Here is a 9791-nt window from a genome sequence, read left to right on the forward strand (position 1 = left end):
ATCTTCAACTTACCCGTAATCTACCTGTCTAATAATATACTTTTATTTTATTTAGAAAGGTCACTTATATACAGGCCAATTAATTAATATAATATATCAACCAACTATATAAAATAATGTTTAGAACTATTTAGGTTGAATATTTATATTAAAAATAAACTAGTTACTAGTTAGTAGTGGTTAATAAATTTAACCAAACCTATAATTCTTATAGAAAAATAGGAATGTTACAAGAAGCTTCCAACAACAACCGGGGGAGATGTTTCATGAGGCTTCTGAACGGTTCAATATGATGTTGAAAAATTGTCCTCATCATGGTATACAACTTTGGGAGTTGTTAAATGCTTTTCATGAGGGGTTGAGTTTGGATGATGCTCGTGACTTAATGTTAATTACTAATGGTACATTTGGTACCAATTTTTAGCATGATGATTGGGCATTTTTAGAGCAAATGGCAGTTAAATCGAAAAGGAAGGCTTAATCTTCAAGAAGAGCAAGACATGTGATTACAAGACCACAAGTTCTTGGGGTAGAGAATGGAGGTGTGCAAACTACAAATCAAGTGTACAATGTGTGCACTAATTGTAATGAAATAGGCCATACGACGGAAGTGTGTTTGGTGGGAGTGGTTGAAGATCAAGTGGAGGAGGTGAATGCTATTCAAGGGGGGTGGTCGTAAATTTAACATGAACTCGAATACATACCACTCCGGGTTAAGAAATCATCCTAACTTTCGTTATGGGAACCCGGCGAACGAAGCTAACCCAAATTTCCAAGGAACTCAAGGGAATTTCGCATCTTGTCAACAACAATACAACCAAGGTAATTATCGAGGTAGAAACTATTTTGGCTACCAAGGTCAATTTCAACAATCGGGTGGTCAAAGTGGTTCGTCGGGTCAAAATTCATCAAGTGGGAATGAAGTTATGGATATGTTTTGGGTAATGCAACAAGATATGCAAAAGAGGAATCAACTTGATGAGGTTCGGATGCAAAAGGATGAGTTTCGCGACAAGAGCATTCAAACGTTGACAACTCAAATGGGTCAACTAGCAACGGAGGTGGCGAAGTTGAAGAAAGGTAAAGGTCAACTTCCTAGTAACACTAAGGTAAACCCTTCTCATAACTCATCACGTAATATTCCTATTAACCATGTTAGTGTATTAAGAAGTGGAAAAGAATTTAAAGCAAACTTGTCACCAGGTTTGGTTGATGGGGTGGTTGAGGATATTACGGGAAATGAAAGTAATGAGGATGAAGTCTCACCACCCATTGTGTCTAAGGACTCTAATGTTGAAAAAGTAATTCAAAAACCGGGGTTAGGTGAAATTTTAAAAGATAAAAATGAGGAAGCCGGACCAAGCCAAGTCCCACTTCCATCGGCTTTACTTGATCCGGGTAAGAAAAATTTTATTTCAACAAGGGGTCTTCAAAAAGAGGAATTGTGGGATGTTTTCAAGCAAGTAAAAGTTAACCTCCCTTTGCTTGATGCAATTAAACAAGTGCCTGCTTATGCTAAATTTTTAAAAGAATTATGTACACAAAAGAGGCAACAAAAGAAAAAGATGCCTAAGCGGGTCGACTTGACCGGGCAAGTTAGTGCGGTGCTTAATGGAGATCTTCCTCCTAAGCTCAAAGATCCGGGAACGCCATTAATAAATATTCAAGTTGGTAATTTTCAAATGTCAAAGGCGTTGTTAGATCTTGGAGCCGGAGTGAGTATTTTACCGGGGGGCTTATACGACCAATATGATTTTGGTCCGTTAGCACGGGTGGAGACGACGGTGGTTTCAGCCGATTTGTCTCATAAGTTACCTCGGGGGATGATGCAAGATGTCATAGTAAAAACTGATGAGTTTTATTATCCGGTTGACTTTTTAGTCTTAGATTACTCATCCGCGGACCCGAAACAACAACAAAATGTTATTTTGGGTTGGCCATTTTTGCGCACCGCTCATGCTGTGATTGATTGTCGATTCGGTACGGTCGACATGACATTTGGCAATAGAAAAATGAGATTGAATGTTTATACTAACAATTCTAATTCTATTGGTGTTGATGAGTGTTTTATGGCAGCTTTAGTTGATGGATGTGACCCGCACGAGTATGAGGAAGATAGTGGGGATACCTGTGTTTGTGATTTTTCTAAATAGGTACATGCTTGTGCATTGAGGGTTGAGGAGAAAGAGCAAGATGCTATGGCACTTAAAGAGGGTCGACCGCCATGGACCCATCAGTTTGAGAGCTTACCGGTGGAAATTAATTAGGGTACGAGACCGTCTTTGGAAGAGCCACCTACATTGGAATTGAAGGACTTGCCAAGCCACTCGAAGTATGCATTTTTAAGGGATAATGACACTTTACCGGTCATTATTGCCTCTAATTTGGAGATGGCTCAAGAGCAGGCACTGTTGGAAGTGTTGAAGGCAAACAAAGAGGCTATTGGGTGGACGATTGTCGACTTGAAAGGAATTAGTCCATCAATTGTTATGCACAAAATCATCACAACTGAGGATGCGAAACCAACTAAGGAGGCACAAAGGAGATTGAACCCGAATCTACGAGAAGTGGTAAAAAAGGAGGTAATTAAATGGTTAGACGCGGGTATTATCTATCCTATTTCGGATAGTGCTTGGGTAAGTCCTACCCAAGTGGTGCCTAAGAAGGCCGATATTCAAGTTATAAAAGATGAAAATGGTGAACAAATCGCCACCCGGGCGGTCACCGGGTGGCGTGTTTGTATTGATTACCGAAGATTGAATGTCGCCACCTCTAAGGACCATTTCCCATTACCTTTCATTGACCAAATTATTGAAAATTCTCGGGTCAAAAATATTACTGCTTTTTAGATGGTTACTTAGGATATAATCAAATTGCAATTCACCCGGATGACCAACACAAGACTACTTTCACTTATCCATATGGCACTTTTGCCTTTCGGCGAATGCCATTTGGCTTGTGTAATGCACCGGCAACTTTTCAACGATGTGTGATGAGTATTTTCTCAGACATGGTTGGAGAGTCGCTTGAGGTATTTATGGATGACTTCTCCATTTTTGGCAAAAGTTTTGAATCTTGTCTCGACGAGCTGCAAAAAATTTTAAAAAGATGTGTCGAGAAAAACTTGGTGTTAAGTTGGGAGAAAAGTCATTTTATGGTGCAAGAGGGTATTGTGTTGGGGCATGTCATTTCAAAAAGGGGGATGGAGGTGGATAAGGAAAAAATTCGGGTAATATCATCTTTGCCTCCACCAAAGAATGTAAAAGGGGTGAGGTCATTTTTGGGACATGCGGGTTTTTATCGACGATTTATTAAAGGGTTTAGTGTTATTACTAAACCTTTATGTAATTTGTTATTAAAAGATGTCCCCTTTGATTTTACTAATGAATGTTTGCAAGCTTTCAATGTTTTGAAGGAACAATTGGTGAAAGCTCCCATCTTGCAACCACCGGATTGGTCAAAGCCGTTTGAGATTATGTGTGATGCAAGTGATACAACAATTGGTGCGGTTTTGGGTCAACAGATTGATAAAAAGCCGGTGGCAATTTACTATGCAAGCAAGACATTGTCCGAGGGACAACTAAATTACACCACAACCGAAAAGGAGTTGTTAGCGGTGGTGTATACTTTGGACAAGTTTCGGTCCTACATATGGGGAAGCAAGGTGATTGTATACTCGGACCATAGTGCGGTTCGGTATTTGATGGAGAAGAAAGATGCAAAGCCCCGTTTGATCCGTTGGGTGTTGTTATTGCAAGAATTTGACTTAGAAATTCGGGATAAGAAAGAAAGTGAAAATGTAGTGGCGGATCACTTTGTGACAACTCGAACTTTAGACTTACTTGGATGTAACGTTACGTGCCTATATGATACTTTGAGTTAGTGAATGTTTTGTTTATGTGCATTATGTGTAACATGGATTGCATGATTGTATGTATGTATTGAACCGCACAACACTAGGCAACCCGAACCACACAACATTCACACTCGCACAAGCCTTTGGGCCGTTTTGCTTGTATTCGGGACTCATAGGCAGGCCGGTATGGGTTACGGCCCACTACTCTTAATCGTGTAAACCTCATAGTTGGGGATAGAGGATTCTCATTGGTCATAAAACACAAGAACACACAAAACCCTAGGCGATTTCCTCTCTATCTCTCTCGTTTGCTCGGAACCGACGGCAAGACCTTTCCCTACTCGGATCACCTCTGCTTCTTCTCTAATCGGTTAGTATGTTTGATCATGTTCCTGTATGATTCGTGTGGTATTGTTTGTGTTCTTGCTAATCGTTTGTTTACCGTATGAGTGTAATCGGATGAGATATGTTATTAAGATAAACTGATTTGATATTGCTATGCCGAGTATGCGAGATGGTGATGTTTGAGTGTTGTTAATGTTCAAATCGGCTCACATGTTTTAGAATTGCATGATGATAAACTAGGGCTAATCCGATTAGGGTTATTGATGCATGATGCTTGCATAGTCAGTCAATGTGTTATATGTTCCGGGTTGAATGTGATGATGCATGTTCATGTAAATTGTTATGTTTTTTTTAAGTGATGTTCATGTATGCTAAGATTAGGGTTCATGAGAATTAGTGTTGCAATTGTTCTATTTGATCGACATATTGTTAATTGAATTGTGGGTTTGGTGTTAATTGATAATTGTTGTATAAAGAAACTGTTGATTGAAAGGATAAGTATGGAAACCATTTAAATTAGTTGTAACCGATTGCTTGTTATCCGGATATGTAAAACCAATTGCACAACTAGGCTGAATCACACAAGCCCACTCGCATAAACTGGTCTGATCACACAAGCTGATCCAGCCGCACAAGGCCTCTCGGTCGCACAAGATCCCCTTGGATCGCACAAGCTGTGATGTTGGGCCGGACGTACAGTTTGGGCCGTACCAGCCCACACTGACCGCACAACATATCCCCAGTTGCACAAGAGGCCCTGATCGCACAAGGGTCTCCCGGCGCACAAGTTCACACTAACCGCACAAGTTGACTGTTTCGTTATTTGGGCCGTACATGTTAAAATGGTTATTTGATTGTTTGGGGCTGGATGAAATGTTGGGCTGGGCTACGTTAGATCGCACAACACGAACGGGATCGCACAATGCCATTTGCATGATAATTATTGGGCCGTGAATGTTTACACTGTTTTTGTGTATGATGGGCCGGGTATAGATTGGGCTTAGTCATGTAATCGCACAAGATGGTTGGGCTCGCACAAGCTCTTTGGCCCAACCATCCAAATCGCACAAGTGGTATATATGACGTGTTGACTGTTTACGTGCATACGTGTTTGCTATGATGTATACGTGCATTAATTGAACCGAACCTGACTTGTGTGGTAACCCTGTTAGGACGTGGTTGACCACTGTTAGTTCAAGAACCCTTCTCTTTGTGTATCTGCCGAGCAAACCAAGGTGAGTTCACACAGCCAAGGCATGGGATTCCCGGGTTGGGAATTGGGTTGGATTGTTAAGGTTGAATAGACTCATTCAGATACCATTACTAGACTACCATACCATCGTCCTCGGTTGTGCAGGACACGTACGTAAAACCTACGTACACTTATGTTACTCGCTATCCTCGGTTGTGAAGGATACTCACGTAAAACCTGCGTGAACGGATACTCACTACTGCCTCGGTTGTGTCAGGCACTTACGTAAAACCTACGTAAACCCCCACGTACCCTATCCTCGGTTGTGAAGGATACTTACGTAAATCCTGCGTAAACTTGTACGTATTACTGTTCTCGGTTGAGAAGAACACTTATGTTTACACATAGTCTAGTGGATTAATCACATGGGAAGCCCCCACCAATAGAAACCTATACTGGCCCAGTAGAGCCACTTGATACTCATGAACTTACTATTACGCATTTACTTCTGTGAACTCGCTCAACTAGTTTGTTGATTATTTGCTGCATGCCTGGCAGGACCTTAGGTACTTTATGGAGCTTGCACAAGGAGGAGCAGGTCGTTGTGGACAAGGATTCATGAATGCTTACTAAACACTTATGATATTTCATACGTTAACACATATGTTTGGGTTTTACTTAAATGCTTCCGCTATACTTAACTATATTACATGTTCAATATGATTGGTGGTTAAGATCCTGGTCATGTCACGCTCCCAAGCGGTGGTACTCCGCAGGTGGATTTTGGGGGTGTGACACACTTATCCCGAATTCCGGTGGAAGGGGTTGATGATTTAAGTGAGATTAACGAATGGTTCCCTGATAAACAATTGTTGGTCGTGTCTACTTTTGTTGCACCATGGTATGCTCATTACGTGAATTACTTAGCCACGGGTGCAATCCCAAGTCATTGGACCAAGAAAAGAAGGCAACAATTCATGGTCCAAGTCAAGAAATATATTCGGGATGAGTCGGACCTCTTCAAGATTGGGCCCGATCAAGTAATTCGAAAGTGTGTACCCGAGACGGAAGTGTTAGAAATTTTGACACATGCTCATTCATCCGCTAGCGGGGGTCATTTTAGTGGCCACAAAACGGGCTACCGGGTGCTAACATATGGGTTTTATTGGCCTACTATTTTTAAAGATGCATGTGAATTTGCCCGAAATTGTGTCAATTTCCAAAAGATGGGGAGTATTTCGAAGAGGGATGAGATGCCTTTGCAACCGATTTTGGTGGTTGAAATATTTGATGTGTGGGGCATAGATTTTATGGGCCCCTTTTCGAGTTCAAACGGGTTTTTGTATATTTTAGTGGCGGTGGATTACGTCTCGAAATGGATTGAAGCTATTCCTACAAGAACCAACGATCATTCGGTTGTATGCAAATTCGTTCAATCAAACATCTTTGCTCGTTTCGGTATTCCAAGGGTTATAATTAGCGATGGTGGGTCGCATTTTAAAAATTTTAACTTCGGAAAATTGTTGAAGCGGTACAATGTGAACCACCGAATCACTACACCGTACCATCCGCAAACAAGTGGACAAGTCGAAGTGTCCAACCGTCAACTTAAAGAAATTCTCATGAAGACGGTGCGAACGGATAGAAAAGATTGTCAAGTAAATTAGATAATGCGTTGTGGGCTGCCAGGCAGCATTGGGACGTTGCTAGCTTGGAGGTCCGTGCAATAACCCCCCCCCCCCATATAGGACGGCCTACAAAACTCCAATTGGTACAACTCCTTACCGGATGGTGTATGGGAAAGGATGTCATTTCCCAATGGAGTTAGCTCATCGGGCACATTGGGCAATTAAAACGATGGACACGGGTTACGATGAAGCGGGTAAGATTCGGAAGTTATAGTTGAGCGAGATAGAAGAGATTCGAGATGAAGCTTACGAGTGTGCATCGGCATACAAAGATAAGCTCAAAAAGGTTCATGATGCGAAGATTAAGAAACGAACCTTTGAAGTGGGACAGAAAGTGTGGTTGTATAACTCAAGATTGAAATTATTCGCAGGAAAGTTAAAAAGCAAATGGATGGGTCCCTATGTCATCAGGCGAGTGGATCGATTTAGTGATGTTGATATACAAGATGTTCAAACCAACAAGCAGCAAACGGTGAACGGGCATCGGCTAAAGCCATATTTGGAAGGCAATGACATCAACAATCTAGAGCTCGACAAGGTAGGCTACATGCTATGCCCGGTGGATGAGGAACAATCATGAGAGGCCTAGGTTGGTAGTGTACATATGTAGTTTAGTGTAGTTTGTTTTGTTTTGAATAATTACCGTATCCGCTAAAACTTGTGTTCGAGACAAGTGTGGGGACGTTCGTACGAATTTCTATAGCATAGTGTTGAGGACAACACGGGTTTTTCATATGGGGTAGGGTAATTTCCATGTTTTTCAAAAATACAAAAACCACAAAAATTATAAAACATTTAAAAAATATATATATATTTAGCAACACAAGTTTTTTTGGAGAATTGTAGACTCACAGGTCCTCCCGTAAGTTACTGTAGGTACCGTAGCTTACGGTAGCCTGGGTTTACAAAACTCCTTATGTTAGAAAGCTACTGAAGTATGGTAGGAATTTTCTTCCAGGAGCTACCGTAAGCTACGGTAGCTACCGTAACTTACGGTAGCCTCTGGAAGAAAAAGAATCGCAGCAGGTCACAGGTCTTTATAAAAAAAAAAAAAAAAACTCAAAAGTCACGTGAAGTTAACCCTAGCCACAAAGGATTCCTGCATCTTCTCTCACCACAATTATCATCTATCACTTTCTTCATCCCCACCAAATCATTCAAGAATCCCCACTTCTCCATAACCTTCAAACCTTCGTATCTCTTTAAATTCTTGGCCAAATCGAGTGATTTTTGGGTCTAACTTGACTAAAATTTCACAAGCTATCTGATTTTGGGTAGATTTTGGGAAGAAAACCTCATTTTCTTGGCCGATTTTCAAGCCCTAGGTGCCGAAATTTTTGGGGTTTTTGAAGGTTTATTGTTTCTTTGGGTTTCTTTGTGTCTTTGCATTTACAAACTTGAGGCATGTGACGTTTTCACTCTTTTTGATGATGCATTGTGAAATCGAAGGTTGATGTTTTTACTTGTTATCACACACACTTGCTTGTTCATAGTTGATGATATGAAATTGTTAGTTTGGAAGATGTCTATGGTTGTAAATGTTAGGTTAATGCTAAATTTCTTAATTTTGGGGGATCTTTACATTGTAGAGGCATCATGCCCAAATGCTGTAGAAATATAATATGAAACCTTGTGTTTATTGGCATCTACAACCATAGTCACAAACAAGTGTGGGGATTTTTGGATGAAAGGGAAGTTGATTTTGGTTATTTGTTTATTTGTGATTGTGATGTGCAGGAATATGGGTCGAAAAGGAAAGGAACATGCTGGATCGTCTAGCCATCCAGAGGGGAATCCACAGCAGAAGCGGAGGTTAAATCCCGGGCAAGATAGTGATGAAAAAGAAGAGCAATATTTGGATCCGGCGGACAAGCCTGTATGGGAGGCGGGTCCATTGGATGACCAGCCAATTGAGTGGCAACCAACTTTATTCAATGACCGCATGAACCATTTGAAGGATAAAGCGGCGACATTTATTTGTGAGAAAGAATTGAAGGAAGTGGATTTTGGTCCCTTTAATGTGTTTTCTCGATTTCGAGCTTTGGGTTGGGAGGAGGCGTTGAATTGTTATGATCGGGATAACAAAAATTTATTCAACGATGAAATCCAAGAGTGGATGGCCACTCTCACATGTCCCAAGTATAACAAGTCGTAACAAATGAAAATAATCGGCACAGTGAACGGTATTGAAGTAGAGATGTCGTTTGACACTTTGAGGAAGTTGGAGAAGTATGACAGTGTGACAACCCTAAAAATTACGGGTATCCGTACAATTAATTTATATTTAATTAATGCTAAATTACTGTGCTTGCTTACAATTGTGATTAAACTGCTACTTGATTTCTGATACATACATGCATCATACTTTATTATTGTCACTCCATTATTTGCACAAAACTATAGTGACAAACTTGATGCACCAAAGCACAGTTAGCACAATAAACGGATAACACAGTAGACATGCTGACATAGCCAGCACTAGACAGACACTGTCTCTGAGGCCAGCATGAGCCGAGAATAGCTTACTACACTAGTAGGGAGTGTACCGAGGTGAGGATTGTAGAACTGCGTCACTAGGTGATAGTTACGGTGACCGGATGTGCCTAAAACATGCTCTAACTACAAAATCCTGCACTTTAATACAAAATTCAGCATTTAAGCTAACTAGTAAAGTGCAAAAACATGGGAAAATAATACTAGACACTTTTTA

The 9791-nt window shown here is 40.8% G+C and overlaps 1 non-coding gene across 1 annotated transcript; it reads right to left on the reverse strand.

Annotated features, from left to right (window-relative positions):
• Nucleotides 1-214: 214 nt before the first annotated feature.
• Nucleotides 215-321, reverse strand: LOC118483101. Its single transcript, XR_004869580.1, has one exon. It is a non-coding gene; the product is annotated as a small nucleolar RNA R71 (small nucleolar RNA).
• Between the last annotated feature and the right edge of the window lie 9470 nt (nucleotides 322-9791).

The sequence above is a fragment of the Helianthus annuus genome, chromosome 1 (genome assembly GCF_002127325.2).
Source record: "Helianthus annuus cultivar XRQ/B chromosome 1, HanXRQr2.0-SUNRISE, whole genome shotgun sequence".
Classification (NCBI taxonomy): Eukaryota; Viridiplantae; Streptophyta; class Magnoliopsida; order Asterales; family Asteraceae; genus Helianthus; species Helianthus annuus.